Source organism: Ptychodera flava, chromosome 6 (assembly GCF_041260155.1).
Source record: "Ptychodera flava strain L36383 chromosome 6, AS_Pfla_20210202, whole genome shotgun sequence".
Classification (NCBI taxonomy): domain Eukaryota; kingdom Metazoa; phylum Hemichordata; class Enteropneusta; family Ptychoderidae; genus Ptychodera; species Ptychodera flava.
In genome coordinates, this window is record NC_091933.1 from 34,775,743 (window position 1) to 34,794,757 (window position 19,015).

General features: G+C 36.6%; 1 long non-coding RNA gene across 1 annotated transcript; it reads right to left on the minus strand.

The window, feature by feature from the left end:
- Positions 1-11,291: 11,291 nt before the first annotated feature.
- On the minus strand, positions 11,292-18,104 carry LOC139135593 (uncharacterized). Its single transcript, XR_011553010.1, has 3 exons — positions 17,852-18,104; positions 15,230-15,371; positions 11,292-14,663 (listed from the first exon to the last, which is right to left on the minus strand). It is a non-coding gene; the product is annotated as an uncharacterized lncRNA (long non-coding RNA).
- Between the last annotated feature and the right edge of the window lie 911 nt (positions 18,105-19,015).

Here is a 19,015-nt window from a genome sequence, read left to right on the forward strand (position 1 = left end):
GGAAATAACTGCACCAAATTTTAACGAAATCTGATGCAAACATTGATCCGAGACATACCTGACTCTTTTGTTAAGAAAAATTTAGTGGTGTGATGTTAATTAAGGTTCATTTGCATATGTAATGAACTTTATAATTAGTGCTATGAATCTGAAATTATGGCACCAAATTTGGTGAAACCTGCTACAGATATTAATCTTATAAATATCTAGTTGTCACGTGAAGCAGTGTGCATTGTCACGTTAATTAAGAGTTCATTTGCATATGTAATGAACATATGTAATGAAGTTTGTATTTAGTGATATAATTCTGAAATTACAGCACTAAATTTAATGAAACTTTCTACAGTTGTTGATCTGATAAATATCTATTGCCCCATGAAGCATTGAACAGTGTCAAGTTAATAAACTGTCATTTGCATATTCAATGAAGTTTTGTAATTAGCGATTTAACTCAGAGAGTACTGTGATAGTGTTGATGAAACCTGCTACATATAATGATCTGACAGATATCTAGTTGTTCTGTGAGGGTACTATACACTGCAAGATGCGAGGTGCAAACTTTTTATAGACTACCCCCTCGCTACGTATTTAAGTGTTGCAAGTGTAGCGAAGGCTAGGAAAAGAAGTCTAATTACAGAGAAATATATCAATGCGCAGCCTGTTTAAGATGGGACTATTTTCACATAGGGTGTCTTGTATGGAACAGTTCGATCTTCCCATCGATTTACATATCGTGAATAATTATTCCTTTCATAAGAGAAGAAAGATTAGAGTAGTAAAAGAGAGAGGGTCACCGGAACTTTGTTTAAAGGACCAAAACCCCTACGAATAATATAAAAACTATACTAGGGTACGTTGGCGATGGATGAAAGCTTAAACATGATAAGTTTCAAGATATGTTGAGGTGATGTATGTAGATATTCAGTATGGAATACAGCAGTAAAGTTGTAAAAGAGCAGTCGCGTCATTACTCGCCAGAAAGATTGTAGCGTAGTTAAGAACATGTAGCGAGGTGTAACCAAGTCTAGGAGTAAAATTTTGTGAAAATTGGAGAAGGGGGTGTAGCGAGCGTAACGAAGTGTAGCGAGGTGTAAGGGGCTGTAAGATGGTCACTTTTTACTCGCCAGAGAGACACCAATCTTGTAGCGTAGTTAAGAACATGTAGCGAGGTGTAACCAAGTCTAGGAGTAAAATTTTGTGAAAATTGGAGAAGGGGGTGTAGCGAGCGTAACGAAGTGTAGCGAGGTGTAAGGGGCTGTAAGATGGTCACTTTTTACTCGCCAGAGAGACACCAATCTTGTAGCGTAGTTAAGAACACGTAGCGAGGTGTAACCAAGTCTAGGAGTAAAATTTTGTGAAAATTGGAGAAGGGGGTGTAGCGAGCGTAACGAAGTGTAGCGAGGTGTAAGGGGCTGTAAGATGGTCACTTTTTACTCGCCAGAGAGACACCAATCTTGTAGCGTAGTTAAGAACATGTAGCGAGGTGTAACCAAGTCTAGGAGTAAAATTTTGTGAAAATTGGAGAAGGGGGTGTAGCGAGCGTAACGAAGTGTAGCGAGGTGTAAGGGGCTGTAAGATGGTCACTTTTTACTCGCCAGAGAGACACCAATCTTGTAGCGTAGTTAAGAACATGTAGCGAGGTGTAACCAAGTCTAGGAGTAAAATTTTGTGAAAATTGGAGAAGGGGGTGTAGCGAACGTAACGAAGTGTAGCGAGGTGTAAGGGGCTGTAAGATGGTCACTTTTTAGCAAAGTTTAACCAAGTGTGGAGAATTTAATTTTCTTGAAAATTGGAGGGAGAGGGGGTTTAAGAATGTAGCTGCGTTTGCATGATGTTAATTCAAGTAATACAACAAAAAGTTACAGAGTGTTGTTAAAAATGTTTACAAAATTACTCGAACATATTTAATTTGAAAAATTGTCACTTGTATAGTGCCCTGTAGCCTCTATATAGAACCTTTTTTAGATTATTCAAATAACAGAAATTCCCCAAAACGTCATTCTTTCTTCTTCGATCAAAACCCTCGATCCTAGGTAAATTCTGTAACCTTCGTACGGAGCTATTTAACCTCGCGAAGGCATGGCACTGTGAAGCTCACCGAGCACTCGCACATGCGTAATTATTAACAAAAACACTTCATATAGTACGCAAATACAAACACAGCAACTAACTTATACATCGGTAAAATTGTGAAACAGATAGCCTTCCGACAGTAAGTGCATAAATTGGTTCTTAAGTATCGATGCCCTTATATTATCAGGAAGAGCATTTTTCAATAAGGCATATTTTTTTGTCAGAAAACACTGATAGTTTCATCAAAATTTGTGACATAGAGCAGCTTTTGAAAAGGATACTATTGTATTATTGCTCTGTGACAGTGATTAACTTGAAGAGGATAAAATCATCAAAGTAAACCGCGTATTTAAAGAAATGGCATCTTTATCAAGAACAACAAGTGGAACTGAATTAAAGCGCAGTGGTCGTCGCACTGCGCATGCTCCTGAGGGGTCCCCCCCCCCCCCCCCCCCCCCCCCCCGTTGACAACATATCCGAGAATGCCGCATGAGGTTACGGGTTGATTGGTATGTTTGCGATATTGTCGATAATATGGCGGCTGATTTGTCACAAGCATACCACCTTTCCAAATCTAACACGCAATAAAAGGTCAATTAATCTAAGTTAAATATCTTCTGAATATTGAACAGTAATTACACGCTGGATTGAGATCACATTTGATCATGATTTCCTTGAATCAGTTGAATGGGCCTCGCTCGAGCCATGGAGCTGAGTAAACGTCAACGCGGTGACCTTCTCCATTATCGAAGCAACAACACCTCCCTTGTGCTGCTCTGGCTTGCCGATCATGGTCTTGAGTGTAATTTTTGTGTTTAGGCATTGTGCTTGTGCTTGTTCCTGGTCTTCATATATATACAGTGTTGATCATTTTAGTGATGTATTTTTACCGTGCTGTACATAGCATTGTGTACAACCAGCGTGACCGCGTGATCAAACCCATTTGTTCACTGTGACTGCGTGCAGTAAACTCGGCGACATAATGTGCAGAGTCTCTCAATGTTCGTAGCCTTACATGAGTTTATAGATAGAAATACACCACTGAAGTTCGTTTCCGATCTTAATATTTTACTAGTGCATGATGTTGAGTCTTACAAAGGCGTTAACAAAGTGAGGGACCGCCCCATCTCACTCCAATTGAAGTTGGCAAGACTTATGTTTACAAACATTTATGTTTATCAACAAAAAAATCGCGCACGGGCAGCGCGACGACCACTGCGCTTTAAATTTCCTAAATACCACTCATACGTCATGAATCGGCTCTCCAATATATATTTCATTTGCAATTTACTCAAACAATGACAATGAGAATGCAACATCGACGATGGACAGAGAGACAGACACTGAACAAATTAGGAAAATACATGTACAGCTGTTTTGCAGTAAAACAACGAAAACATCAAGAAGCCTCAGATCAGAGTGCCGTGCACCAAAAGATGAAACTTCTCTATAAATCATAAACATTGCGGAAGGTGGTACACGGATCGGTATTAGCTGTTCAGTGTTTCCTTACCTGCTCAGTGTCTGTTTTCTCTGAAACAACAGCACTCAATAGCTTGAAATTTAATTTTAAAGTGTACATGCAGGTTTGGTCTATGACAGTTTTTCTGAGATATTAATGTTATGGCTCAAGAAATATGAAATTGAGTTCGAACAAGAAAAGAATTAATAAAAAAAGCCACAAGATTTGTTTACATTTTCCCAAAATATAGCCTTACTGGTGGCAAACCTAAGTTGTTTAAGGAAAAGCCAAGTTGATCAATTGGTATACAAATAAACGTAGGGAGTGATCGCTCTATGACTTTAAAATTTTGTCATTTGTTTTTATGTTGTTGTTGTGCTAGTTTGCTGAACCAAGTTGATGACATAACTAATAGGCAATTGTACAAACATAATCCTAATAGTAATAAAAAATTCTAAAATAAAAGTATTTTCGCTGTAGTCTTAATGTCGTATGAGCAAACTGTCGTTGCAAACAGCATTTTCATCTTTTGGTGTCCAAAAAATTTAGTTTGATCCTGAAAGGGCTGAAAACATACTCAATTCCGTACAACTTGAAATTATAAAGGTGGGTTGACCATGTCAAATGAGGGAATGGAAGGGATAGGAACAGGAATACCCGTGGTGTGCCGAATATGACTCCGTTCTACGACTAGGGCGATGTTCGGCCTCTGAAATAAACCATTTCATAAACAGATTGAAATATATGTGAGATGACAGCTTTCACACCTCGGGTAGCATTCATTGATTAACCGATCGACCGGTAAGTTATATGGTTGACCAGCTTCTTTGATAATGAGTCATGCTGTCGAGCGTCTGCAATGTCGCATTTGTCGTAGAAAAGGCGATATAATCTATACAAATAGAAATTAGAAATTAGGCTAATCATCAATTTTCAAACGTTTCTTCACGTTGATGAAGCGCGCTTTGGCCCTTTTCGAAATGAACAAGTTTTCAACGCCGGTGAAACTTTGAGAAATTGGTAAAAACTCTTGTGAAGATGGTACTTTGCGGACAGTCAGTATTTTCATATACAAATGTCATTGTAAATGATAGTTATCTTAGAAAAGTGCCTATTTTCATTGATGTTAGATAACTTTGTGTGATGCCGATCACCTTTCAAAACTGCAGGTGGGACCTTATTTCCAATTTGCCATTTTCCGACTTCCTATTTGAGTTTAGGCGTGGTCTATGCTAAGAAGAGGCGGAGCACGAGACGAGTTATCATGACAACTAGATTGATGTCTAAGCATTCCCGCGAATATTACGATTAAGCTAATCACAATTTCATGAATGTTTCACTGTACATTCCTGGCTCTTCGACACCTAATTATGAATCAGCCTATTCCCGACAGTGTACATATTTGGAAGTATATCCGATATAAATGAAAGGATTGACATGATTGAATTGTTCATTTTCGCCACCGGTATGCTCATGCAACTTCTCCGGTGCAAAATTAATATATGAAGTTGATCAACGGGCCGCGGTCTATCATTTCGTTAAAATACTAGCGCTCCTTTCGTACCCTATTACTGTGATGAGGGAACTAATAAATTGTACATATTTTAGAAATATATTTTTTACTATAACCCAAATGGGATTCGAACCCCCACACACTCACGGCAACATCGCCTAGCTGCTAGGCCTCACACAAAACCAGTCGGCTACCGTTTCCAAGAACATTAATTTAATAATTTTATTCAGCCACAGGAAGTTTCCTATCTTGAAATGCCATGACGGTCAAGATATTTAACATCGGGACTGTAAAGATGTTCACCTTGACTGAGTTCCTGCTGCTCCTCCCGGTTTACGTTGAACCGTTGGCTGTCGAAATTGAGATGCCAACACTCCGCTGTTATCATCTACTGAGCGGTAATATCCACCAAAAAATCAAGTCTGCGAAAGTTGAAACATTATTGACTTGCGGGAGGTCAGACTTGTACAAATCACACTGATCCAAGCACACCTGATAGCCACCACACTGGTTGATATTATTAGTGATATATGTCAACGTCACTGTTTGGTTCAATCTGATTGGCTGTTTCGAGGTGTCCATTATTTACGTTCCGGAGGGAATCCCAATAGACCACGCCTAAACTCTAATAGAAATTAGGATATGGTTGACTTTTGGAAAGTAAGAAAATAATCAGGTGTTAGCTAAGCAGCATTTTGAAAAAGATATGATTTTCAAATATTGAATGAAGTTTTCCAAGCAAAATTCTGATTTGCCGCAATGTACCATCCTCCCTATTTCTCACACTTTAACTTGTGCAAAATTTAATATATTTAGAAAAAGGCTGAAATGCTCTTCATCTGCTCGCCTAAAATATTTTAAATCAAATTTTGATAATTACCCTTCATTTTATTTTTTTAATTGAATAGCTACATTAGAAAATGAACTGACTGCAAAGTTCCACGGATTCGATACTCGGCGCGCTTGCCCTTTTTCTTTCTTTCGTTTAACACAATACACAGTAAACCGGCCGTTACAATTTCCATTTGCACTTTTAAATGGTTTTCAAACCTATACACTCAGAGTCTAGTCTTGCGTTTAGCCGAGCGTCGTCAGTGGGTTAGAAAAACGAAGTATGGTCTCCGTTCTTTCGAGTTGACAAGCAACCTTGCTATTTTACTTGTACAATAAAACGGCTTTTGTTCCGTTTTTTCATGTAAGATTTACACCCTCAGATACGCATTGTGTGTAAGGGATAAGGCGAATATAATATTTCGTTTCTTGCGTTATTCAAGTTGGAGGATATAGCCCCAATGTTTTCGCCCATAAAAGCGTCAATGTTTCTGTAACGTTGGCTCAAGCAACGAGTTTTCATTCATCTGTTCAACTGTCAGGACTCAATGGGTTTATTTATAGAATGAAATGCGTCTATTTCCTTTCATGGAACCTCACTTGAGATTATTCTTTTTACAGAAGAGGAATAGGAGAAAGATGGAATAATGGAACTTTTAATTTCCTACTGTACTTACTTATTGTTGTACTATTACAGTATGGGAAATAAACGACTGTTATACAAACTTGAGAAGAGAGCTGGGAGGGTTATATTGGTAGTACATGTTACGGTTTCTTCTCGCTTCCTTCTTTCACGTCAATGGGCTATGTATGGATTTACTTATTAATTATTTTGTCGCTGTTCAGACATTTAAAATAATGAATGATTTTTCACGTGATTATTTACAGTTTCCACGTTTTTAGATGTATCACTTCAATACTCGGAGTTCTGGCAACGCTGATTTGTACATTCCAACTTTTCAGACAGCAGCAAGATATGTAGTTTGTATAACGTACTTCTACAATCGGATATAGTATTCCTTCATCTATATAGGAATACCGAAAGTTTGCCACAGTTCAAAGCGCAGTTACGTAGTTTTTTAAATGATAAGTTTAAGAAAAAAGGCTTCGATTAGATTTCATTTGTTATTGTTAACTTTCGTATTTATATTAAATAAAGTCAAATTTTGTATTTTCCTTATCTTTGCACTCGGAAGTCTCTGATGTAAATTATGATTTCAAATGGCAGAAAATGTAAAATATGTAAACTATTTACAACCTTGATACACATAAACATCGATCTCGTCATCCCTGAGAGAGAGAGAGAGAGAGAGAGAGAGAGAGAGAGAGAGAGAGAGAGAGAATCGAAAAACCTATGGAATATACTTCTTGGAGACCAAACCTGCTAAAATCACCTTCAGCTTTGCTATTTCAATACCAAATACAGTTTTAAATTACCATATAAAATGCTTACTAAATAACCACATTGTATACTCTATGTTCCTGAGGTATAAAATAAGAACAAGTTTTTTCACAGTATTTATTAATTTTATTCACGTCATCACAATCTGAATATATATGGTACTGCACTCAATGGAACTTTCATGCCAAATTTCAACCAGCATCGGAAGTGATTGTTGTAGGGATATTTTTACCAAGATCGACAAAGAAAAATAATAAAAATATCAGAATTGTTTATCTCATTCTAACATGCAATGTATGTATGAGAACATTTGTAGGGATTTGCAAACCTAATTTCCAATCAATACAACGAACTATTTCTGTATTTTTTCCCGTCAAAAATTCCGAAAAAACTTCACAAAAACACAAAATTGAAGATATTTCTCTGAAGCTAGAGCCTCTTATGTTATATAGAGAACTTTTTGTGACATATGTGTTGATGGAGGAGGACATCTTTGACAACCATTGCAGGCTAGCCTGACCAAAAATAGCAAAATAGCTGCAAAAATACTTGATTACATATGTCATCATAATTTTGACATATTAAATTAAGATCATCCATGGGAATATGTCTACTGAATATCAAAGTTATCAGACGAGTACTTTTTGAGAAACAATTATTTAAACCAAAAATGACAAAAATTTTCCCCAAAATACAAAATTGTGGATATCATCAGACTTTCAATACATCACATTTCGATAAAGCTTATGAACCATTATACCAAATATCAAAGATATCATATGAGTAGTTTTTTGACCCAAAATTTGGAGAAAATCCCCGAATATTACCAACAAGAGAATTTCACTACAATTTTGATAAACTTGACTATAGTCATCCCATGGAACATGGATACCAACTTTCAAAGCAATCGGACAAGCCGTCTCAGGGAAAATTTTTGACTAAACACTGAAAAAAAAACAAGTCATTGACAATGACATAGTCCCCACTTGTAAAAGAGTATTAGTCTTGATGGGCAGGGGAATGGGGTCATTAAGAAGTATCACTGTGGTGTATATGCTGAGATCTAGTGGCACATAGGTCTATGTCGTTGTTCCAATTTGAAACACATGAGGCATGTCTAAGTTGTGGTTCTAAATCGGAAAAAGATAAGACCTCTAGCTGTATTGGCCAGCCAGAAATACATATGTGCATAATAAATGAGGTACAAGATGTGACATCTGAAGGTCTAACATCCTATCAAAATTGGAGGGTATAGAACTTGCAGTTACTGAGTTATGCATATATATATATATATATATATATATATATATATATATATATATATATATATATATATATATATATATATATATTTATATATTTATATATACTGTGTGTGTGTGTGTGGTGTGTATGTATAACCAAGGTCAAAGGTCATCGAGGTCACGTGACATTTTCAAAAAAAATTGTATTGCTAATTAATCCCTACATAACAAAAATCAGACCTCTAGCTCTATTCGCTTGCCCAAAATTAGATATGTGCATAATTAATGAGGTACAGTATGTGCCGTCATAAGGTCTCCCATCATACCAAATATGAAGGGTGTACCACTTGTGGTTATGAGTTATGGACAAATATGTATATTTGAGGTCAAAGGTCATTCAGGTCACATGACATTTTGTCAAAAAAATTGTATTGCTAAGTTATCCCTTTTACCAAAAATCAGACATCAAGCTCTATTGGCTCGCTCAAAATTAGATATGCGCATAATTAATGAGGTACAATATGTGGCGTCATAAGGTGTCCCATCACCATATATGAAGGGTGTAGCACTTGTGGTTACTAAGTTATGGACAAATATGTATATTTCAGGTCAAAGGTCACTGAGGTCACGTGACATTTTGTCTAAATATCTGAGATATCTGCGTGAACGGATGGAGAACAGATGGACGAACGGACTGACATGACCCAATCTATAAGCCCCCTTGACTTCATCCGGGGGACTAAAAAACTGTGTCACTCCATCCTTTTTGCAATATGAATACGATGAGAAACTAAATTTTTATTTTTCTTGGCCTTATACATGGGAGTCTATGTAGAACTGCTTTATACATGGGAGTCTATGGAGAGCTGCCTTATACATGGGAGTCTATGGAGTTGTAAACTAAAAAGTCCTCTAACACGGCCAAAAATGATCGCATTTGAAACAAATCGACGTGCATCTGTATGGGGTAGGGTACTGTCCTTGTGCAAAGTGTGAAAGAAATTGACCACGGCATGTCTGAGATATCTGCGTTAACGGACTGACGCACAGATGCACGGACGGACGCACTGACAGACTGACAGACAGACATGACCCAATCTATAAGTCCCCCCGGACTTCGTCCGTGGGGACTAATAACCCCAAAAATGCAAACATACATGTTTCACCTCAATTTGTACACTCCTTACTCTGTAACTTACTTAGTATACCTAAAGGAACCTGCGTACACCACGTTTCAACCCAATATGACCTAAGGTTACAGAGTTTTAGCAAGCTGCCGCATTTTTCCTTTATTCCCCTAATTTGCATATTTTTGGCACTGACATTTGAACATGTTCTCAACTACACCCCTTGGTGCACCTGTACGTGAAATGCTAAGATGGTAGGTGCTGCGGTTTAGGAGTTTCTAATCTTAATTGACATACATACACACACACACACACACACGCACACACACGCACACAAACACACATACAGACAGACATACATACATACACAGATATGCAAATGAACTGATTCATCTTATAAGATAGCCTCTCATTGATTTTATATATATACCAAATGTGAGGTAAAAATGTTTCTGTTTCCTGAAAACCATGGCTTTTTGAATTTAAAAAAACCTAAAAATCTTAGAAAAATTGCAACAAATTTGCCTGTTTTCATTGAAAAATTCAACAAGTGAAATTCCACACTGAAAGATCTACATCTGTACATCATTTTCTAGGAACTATGCTACGACGTGTTATCAAATTTGATGCAGTATTTCTTAACTAATTACGCTTATAAGTAAATTTCATTAAATATGCAAATTAGACCTTAATTATCATGATACCGGTAAATGTCTTTGAACACTATTACAGGACTAGATTTTGTAAACTTTGCAGAATTTCTAAACACATCATCTTAATTATGAAAATTCATCAAATATGCAAATTAGCAAGTAATTGACTTAACACTGCTAAATGCCATTGCACACTATGGTAGTCCTGGGAGATCAACATCTGTACCACATTAGTCAAATTTGATGCAGGATTCCTTACATTAAACTTATCATAAATATTCATTAAATATGCAAATTAGCAATTAATTGACAAAATACTGATGTAAATCTTTGTCTGTTATCAGAATTGTGTGAGAAACACCAGTACTAAATTTCGTCACCATCTTTCTAGAAACCTAGCTTTTTCAAAATTCACTAATCATGCAATTTAGTACTAATTATTCACGCCACGCCAAAAACAATGGTTTTGCATATGTATTTCATAGTTTTATGTCCTTGTACCAAGTATGAAAAGAATTGGCTCAGGCACGTCTGAGATACCTGCATGCACAAATGCACAGACTCATGCAACCATAAGTCCCTCTCTGAACTTACCTCCGTGGGACTAATGTGTGTACACAATGCAACAAGACCTCTAATATGTGATATTTCTTTGGAAAAATATCATATAGAAAATATAGTTTTACTGTACATAGAAAGATAACTGATATTTTTTTGGAGAATATACATTTTCATGACACGTAAACGTTTACTTAAATTTTTCTTGAAAACATTAATGCTTTCTATGATAAAATACGCATAATATCTCTGACACATTGAAATTGGTGGATTCAAGATTGATCAACTTGCCATTTGGCACAGTGTATGAATGTGATATTCAAGATGGCTTACATCTATTTGAATATATTTCAATACATTTTAAAAAACACTAGAGACACACATACCCGGTAGATCATCCTACGATATGATAGAGACAGAAATACATGTTATGCTGTATAAAAGCTTGTTAGGAGGTTTTATTTACCATTAAATATCTGTATTACATTGTAAAAGAGTGATACACAATCAACCAAGTGTTCTTACATATGCAGGCCTTGGAAAAAACTAGCATATATTTTCCACAATTACAAAGGTTACAAATGCAATGTAATTTGAACTACTGGAGGAATCAATTAAATCTTACATATGTGAGGAAGTTTGAAGTATACATCAGTGTACAGCTGATACAATGTCAATCCTGCCAATTGGGGATGAGATCATTATCCCATGTAAATCAGCATTAAGTATTGTGATAAAAGTCTTTACTGTGTAACAAGAGAATTTCACAATACACAGCTTTAATACTTGGCTGCATATTTTTTACAGGCATAATAGTGGGGGCTTTTTCCAATTGACAATTGATGTCATGAATACATTCATTTCTAAACAACATGGAAACTCTCTTTTAATGGTTGTGACATATTGGTAGCATTAAAAGTTCTCATTTGTAAGCAAGTGAAATGGCAGTGGATAGAGCTCAGCTGTGTTATGTAGAGTGTAGAGACTATTTCTGACACTTATTGATGAAGAGGGTGGAAATCTTTGCTAGCTCATTTCAGGACAGCTGTAAAAATTCACAATGTCACATTAAGATCATCCCTAAGAACATGTCTGCCAATATCAAAGCTATCAGATGAGTAACTTTTGAAACACAAATATTTTGACCAAAAATGGCAAAAATTGACCAAAAAATACGAAAATTGAAGATTTTCATCAAATTTCAATATATCACACTAAGACAATCCCTAGGAACCTGTATACCTGATATCAAAGGCATCAGACAAGTAGTTTTTGAGAAACACATTTTTTGACCAAAAATGGCAAAAATAGCACCAAAAAAACAAAATTGCAGATTTCGTCATATATTCAATATATCATATTAAGTTTATCTGTAGGAACCTGTCAGATGAGCGGTTTTGATGAAATAAAGTTTTGACCAAAAATAACCAAAAAATTCCTTAAAAATACAGATTTGCATATATCATCACAATTTGAACAAATCTAAGTTGGGTTATCCCTAGGGATCTTTATAACAAATAATAAAGCTGTCTGACCAGCGGTTATTAAGAAGAAGATTTTTTACAAAAACGCCTTTTTTGGCACTAATTTGGATATTTTCAACAATATCAAAAACTTGAAAAAATTGGTTTCTCAAAATCATATTTTTCATCTACACAACAAATATCAAATCAGTAAGTATGGTGGTTCTCAAGATATTTGAGAGGACGGACGCCTCAAAATTAGACATACATATACATACATACATACCGTACATACATACATACAGACGGACGCCAGACGGATACCCATCCCAATAGCTTCTATAGACTATAGTAGCTAAAAATAAGCTCATTCACACTAACTGCAGAGCTAAAATAGAATTTAACCATTTGATTCCATGTCTGTTCTTTTTAAAGTTATATTCCTTGGAATACAAGTAAACAAGTAATGATAACATATATACTTGTAAATCTCTATTTTTCATAAGCTTGTCAGACTGCTAAAGGTGTGCTTGTGATTTTCTGATAACATGAATTTTAACTTATTACAAGCAATAATTTTGATCTCCAAAGCAAGCTTCAGATGTAGTTTTCAGCTTTTGCTCTTGATAATGGAATGGGACTTCATGTACTGTATTCACGAGTTAGTCCAATTTGCAATAATCTGCAACATAAATCTCTGTACCCTGTCCACAAGTTGACATTGCCTGAAATCCATATCGCACAAGCTTGAAGATATATCTCCTTGGAAGCCATCATTGTTTACAGCTGGGGGGGGGGGGGGGGGGGTCAGAGGAATATGAAGGGGGTCACTCAAAATATTGAAAGCTATAGGGGGGGGGGGGTTACTCAAAATGTTGAGAGAAAGAAGGCGGTTACTCAATTTTTGGTGCAAAATGTATTGAAACGTTGGTGCAAAATGTATTGAAACACGTACCTCTCAGATTGCACCACTTCACACATCAATTTCTAAAAATTTTTACTCAGTAAAATTACACATTGAAAACACCTCTGAGATTACGCCAAACTGTACCAATGCACACTACAATTTCTCAAATTTTTCCATGCAAGGGAGATGAGCAAGCCCGTCGGACACTTTCCCCATCAGCCTTCCGCATGTTCTTCAATCAGTACTTTCAAAGTCTACCCTATCAGATATCCCAGTGAGGACCCTGTTATGATACCCATCCATATTAAACAATACTGTATGTGGTTGTATACTGGTTATAGTGTGACCTTTGACATCTATGTTTTGTTGTGACTTTGAATTTCATTTTGTTGGTTTCACCTTTTTCAACCGTCATGAGATAACCAATGATTATCTAGCAGGGTACACTAGGATTTGAATGGTCTTTACTATTGCTGTATTTATGTAAATTATATAAAATACATGTATTGAAATTTAAGTTTTCAAAAGTGAGGGGGAGGGGGTCAGTCAAAATTTCCATGTAAGAGAGGGGGGTTACTCAAGTTCATCATGGTTTGGGGGGGGGGGGGCGGGTACTTGAAATTTTAGAGTTTCCGACAAAATTCCTCCAACATCCCACCCCCCCACCCACCCCCCACCCCCCCTTAGGCTGTAAATAATGACAGCTTCCAATGAAATTTGGGCTGCAGTGTAGCTGTATCTTTTTGATGAATTTTTCACAAATTTTATAATATCAACTCTAGTTTCTTGTTCTTCTTCTGAAAGCTTACTGGGAAACAAGTACCTATATATATCATACATGTGCACATTGCAATGTTATTGACCAGTATATGTAAATCTGGGTCCTGATTGACATGTACACCTCTGGAGCAGAAAAAGTGATAATGGAATGTTTACAAACAATCATCACAAGTGACAATTACCTACAGGTTTGTTATTATACTACAGAGATCACCATGATACTGAGGGGAGGCATGAAATAATAATTGTGTTTTCTCAGTGTTCTGAAAGTTGAATTTTTCCTCTCTTTGAGCTGGACTACCTTAAACAGTTCTGTGTACTAGCTGTAATATGATGATGCTTAGTATTGCGGGTTATATCTGTTAAGTTGCCCACTGTTTGTCTGTGGTAGGTGTAGTGGTTTAGGAGTTTTTGATCCCAACATACATGTACATACAATCTGTGTGCTGAGCAGTGTAAGGGTTCACGTCTGTCCACCATACTGACTAATAGGAAATCCTCTACCAAATGGAGATGCAATCCCACTGTCTTCATCTTGAGACAACTGTCCCTGGTAGTTGGTTCCTTTCTTTGCGTGGTAAAATGCTGCCTTGAAGTCGGTTTTGGATTTATCTTGCTTCCTCTTCTGCATGGATATACACACCTGTTCCCTAACATAGAAATAATAATAAACTCATGGAAGACAATCATGGACCAATCATGGAAGATAATAATTTCTCTTCACAAAAAAGTTAGTTTATTTGTGTGTTACATATCCAAGAATTCTTGTGTACAAAGAACAAATAAATTTATTTTTGTCTCCGCTATATGCATGTTTCTCTAACCTAGACATCTCAACCACACTTTTTCCTTCTTGCTCATGTCATATGTAATAGATTGGCTACAACCAATGTCCTGCACAGTTTAAGAATGAGGATTGCTATCACATGCATGTTGTGTATAATTCTGGATGGATTAGTGTTAAGCTGATGCACCTGCATAGTTGCTGCTGGCAATGTCAATTAAAATACAGCAATGTATCACTTATGTTTTTGTGAACCTGTGTTTCTAATTAGTATTCTTGTAATTGTAAAGATGCTATACATGTGTAGCTATATAAAGACAACTAACATAAAACACTTTGTGCAAGTTACAAGATACCACTTCCAGCACATCTTTGCAACAGTCACTTGTGTACATATACTTGGGTGCAAGGACTGAAATGGAAGAAATTTACCTGTTGTTTGATCATTTCCATTCATCTTTCGTTATAATGTCATGGTCCAAGTCCAATTCAAAGCCCTCCACTTTGTCTTAACGCTCTTTGTCAAGGTCAATGATATTTCTCATCCTTGATATTGCAGCATTCACTGCTGATCCTGAATTGTAAACAGATAGACTCATGATTACTTATAACTCTTTCAATGACAATGATAACCGGAATGATTAAAATACATTTGATGATGGGATGTATTGCTGGGATGAATTGTAAACACTCTGTATGTCCTTAACCCTAATGATGATAAGCATTACACACATGTAAACGTTATAAATCACGTGTGCATACCAGATGTATTCTCTCATTGGAATATATTTCATCATAACAGTTTTATGGATCCTACGAATGAAGCTACATGTATTGAATGTCTAGTCATGTGCATTTATCATATCATCTGCATTTCACTAGGCAATTCATAGAGTGCCAAGTCTAAAGAAAATTTTTTAGCAAATTCAGCTAAAAAAGAGAAAATAACTTCACCAAAAATGTGTAAGCCATGATTATCACAACAAAATTACTGATTAAATACTAGTAGAGGTGTAATACATTTGATCTACTCAAGAGGGTATTTTAAAAAGAACTACAACTGTGTATGACAACAGCAGTGTTTCCGCTGCCACTCGCAAGAGCGTGAAATGGGAAATGAAATGTCTGCAGATTGGGAAATATTTTTCAACTATCCTTCGCAAAACTGGTTAGTGCTATTTTTCAGGGGGCTGATCGAGAGTGTAGTTAAAAGGCAGAGATATTTTTCAACATCCCTGGGTGGTCATTCTTTCCTCGCTTTAGTGTGCAGTCTCAGAAAACTATTATAATCAGTAACAAGTGATATGCCATGCTTTCAGATGGCTGCATGCAATGACCTTGTTATTTTATGATGACAAGTGCTTTGTAAACAATGCTTCTAACATAGTCAGGAAACACTGATTGCAGTGTATTTTCAAAAACTAAGCAGACAGCAGCAGCCAATGACAGCAAGGGTGGTGAACAGAATGAAACCAGTGTTTCAAAAACCGGCACCTTAGAACACTTCTGTGGCAACCTCAGAGGCAGCTATAAATGAGTGCAGCATGGTAAACTGTCAATTGGATGACGTCCTGAGCCTAACTTCATGTAAATGTTATAACCTATGCAAATACAATGACCTGGCCTATCCACAAAACAATTATTCAGCATCGCAGGTGACCCTGGGCTAGCCAGAATACACATACAGGTACCTGCTATGGAAAATGACCCAGGCCTATCCTGAATACAATAACGGTACATATTTTATTGAAAATGACCCACGCCTATCCTGAATACGATACAGGTACAGACTGTTTGTATTGATGATAGGCCTTGGTCATCTCCCATTTTGTATTCTACATAGGCCTGAGTCATCTTACATGTACATACTGTGTGCATGTATGTGTATTGTGGATTGGCCTAGGTCATCTTCCATTGCATTTTATATATTATGTGTATTGTGGATATGTCTGTGCCATCTTCCATACCATGTGAATGCATTTGGATTGAGGATAGGCCCGGGTTATCTTCCATACCGTGTACATGTATTTGTGGATATAGGCAGGGGTCACTTTCTGCCATGATGTGTAAAAGTACTGATATAACACTGTATTGTGGATAGGCATAGGTCATAAATTTGCATGAAGATATAACTAGGATGTTGTCCAGTTGAATGTTTACAATGCTGAACAACAAGCAGCACACTGTGACATGCTAAGTCGTGTTCGAGTACAAGTAAGCAAAAAGATAATTGCACAGGCTGTCCGCAGAGTTGCAGGGTAGGAGTAGTTACAAAAAAAAGAAAGTGTGCCAGGAATAGTTCGTTGAATTTCCATGGCTAGTGTTTGAATAAGAGAAGAGTCAGCTTTTTTTTCTGTAAGACATGTGGCCAGACAGGACATTTTAACATATACACCCAGTTTGATTTTGAAACTAAAGCATTCACTGTTTGGACTACCAATAGAAAGAGGCGACTGTTTACACCTAGTGTACAAAATGTAATTACCAGTACACCTTCTTAAAGTGAACAGTTGGTGTAAAAATTAGACTCTGTGATTGGAGAACTGAAAGCACTTGATGACTGAGGCAGAAGCTATGGATCTTTCAAAGGAAACATCTTGAAGTTACCCTGTCAATGATGTAATACTTGTGATACATCTTGATACATTTACAAAAGTGCAAGTCACATAAGTGTTTGGCACACAGGAAATAAAATTTGTTGTGAATGTTATTAAGAAAGCAGTTTGTTCCATAAAAAATAGTTGTTTATTTACATTGCCACTGATTATCAGTCGTTCAGGATGGTCCTACTTAAATTTTTAAATCACAAATGGACCTGGTAATGTATTACCTTGAATGGAAATGATTATTGGACTAGTTTAATGTCATCTTGCCATTGTAGCAACTGATAGGACCCACCTGAGTATACAACTGTCAGTTGGATAAAAATCATAAATGCAATTACATGTAATTTTGATGGCTATAGTTCTGGCTAATCAATTTTGGTCTCAATTAGCCAGAATGGCTTAGGGGAAAATTTAGCCAGTGGAAACACTGAACAGTGTAAGTACAAACCTGTGCCACAGCAAGGACCAATTGTCTTAGGAAAGTAAATATATTGATGAGGACTCCCTCAATTCCACAGGTTTTTGCTCTGCATTGATGACAACACCACCATCTCTGTTCAGTGTTGGCTCTTTGCATAGCCACACACTGTGTATTTCTTTTGCAATGGAGGATGGTATTGTCACCATGTTGCTTTTCACCTGGTTGTCATTGCCCAGTATGCACTGTCTCAGCAAGGGATCTTGAATCTGATTAGGTGAAAAGAAAACATTAACTTGAAGCATGCAATGTAAATATTATCTCCTGCAAGTTGCTGACATTAGTTTACTGCCATCAGTTCATTCTAAAATATGGCTTTTTATATGCAAGATAAGACAACTTGATTGTTTATGACTTCTGTAATTTTAATTAAACTATAACTTTGCCCCAAACCCATTGTATTCACTGGTGATTGTGGACCTTTTTAAAGGAAACAGGTACATAATGTAGGTCAAGACGTGTATTCAAGCAAGTAGCAATATATTTATTTATATATTTATTTCAAAGGAAGACCAACAGGAACAAGTCACATTAACAGGCTCCATAAAATATACATAAAAATATAAATGCATAAGGTACAATAAAACAATAAACAACACAACAAACTATATGAAACCATTAAAAATATGTACATATTTAAGCATGACATTCTGACCAGGCATCTGAAACTTTGACAAGATAAAGTGATGTCAATGGCAGGGCTGGAAATGCACAATTCATTTAGAGTAGCCATATATCTTTGAAGAGCCAAGTACCTAAATACATTGAGTTTTATACTGCGAGTCTATCTATCTATCTATCTATCTTTTTATACTGCGAGTCTATCTATCTATCTATCTATCTATCTATCTAGAAAATTTATATAGCGCCTAATATCCAAAGTTAAACAATGCTCAGTGGCGCTTAGAGTTACAATGAAAAAGCTCTCTGGAAGATGTAAGTTTTTAAGCGTCTTTTGAAAATGTTGACATTAGGAGAGGTTTTTATGTGCAGGGGCAAAGAGTTCCAAAGGACAGGAGCTGCTACAGAGAAGGAGCGGCGACCATAGGTAGTCAGATTCCATCTAGGTGTGTGCAGAAGGCATTTATCAGATGAACGAAGAACACGTGATGAGGCACATGGTGTTATTAAATT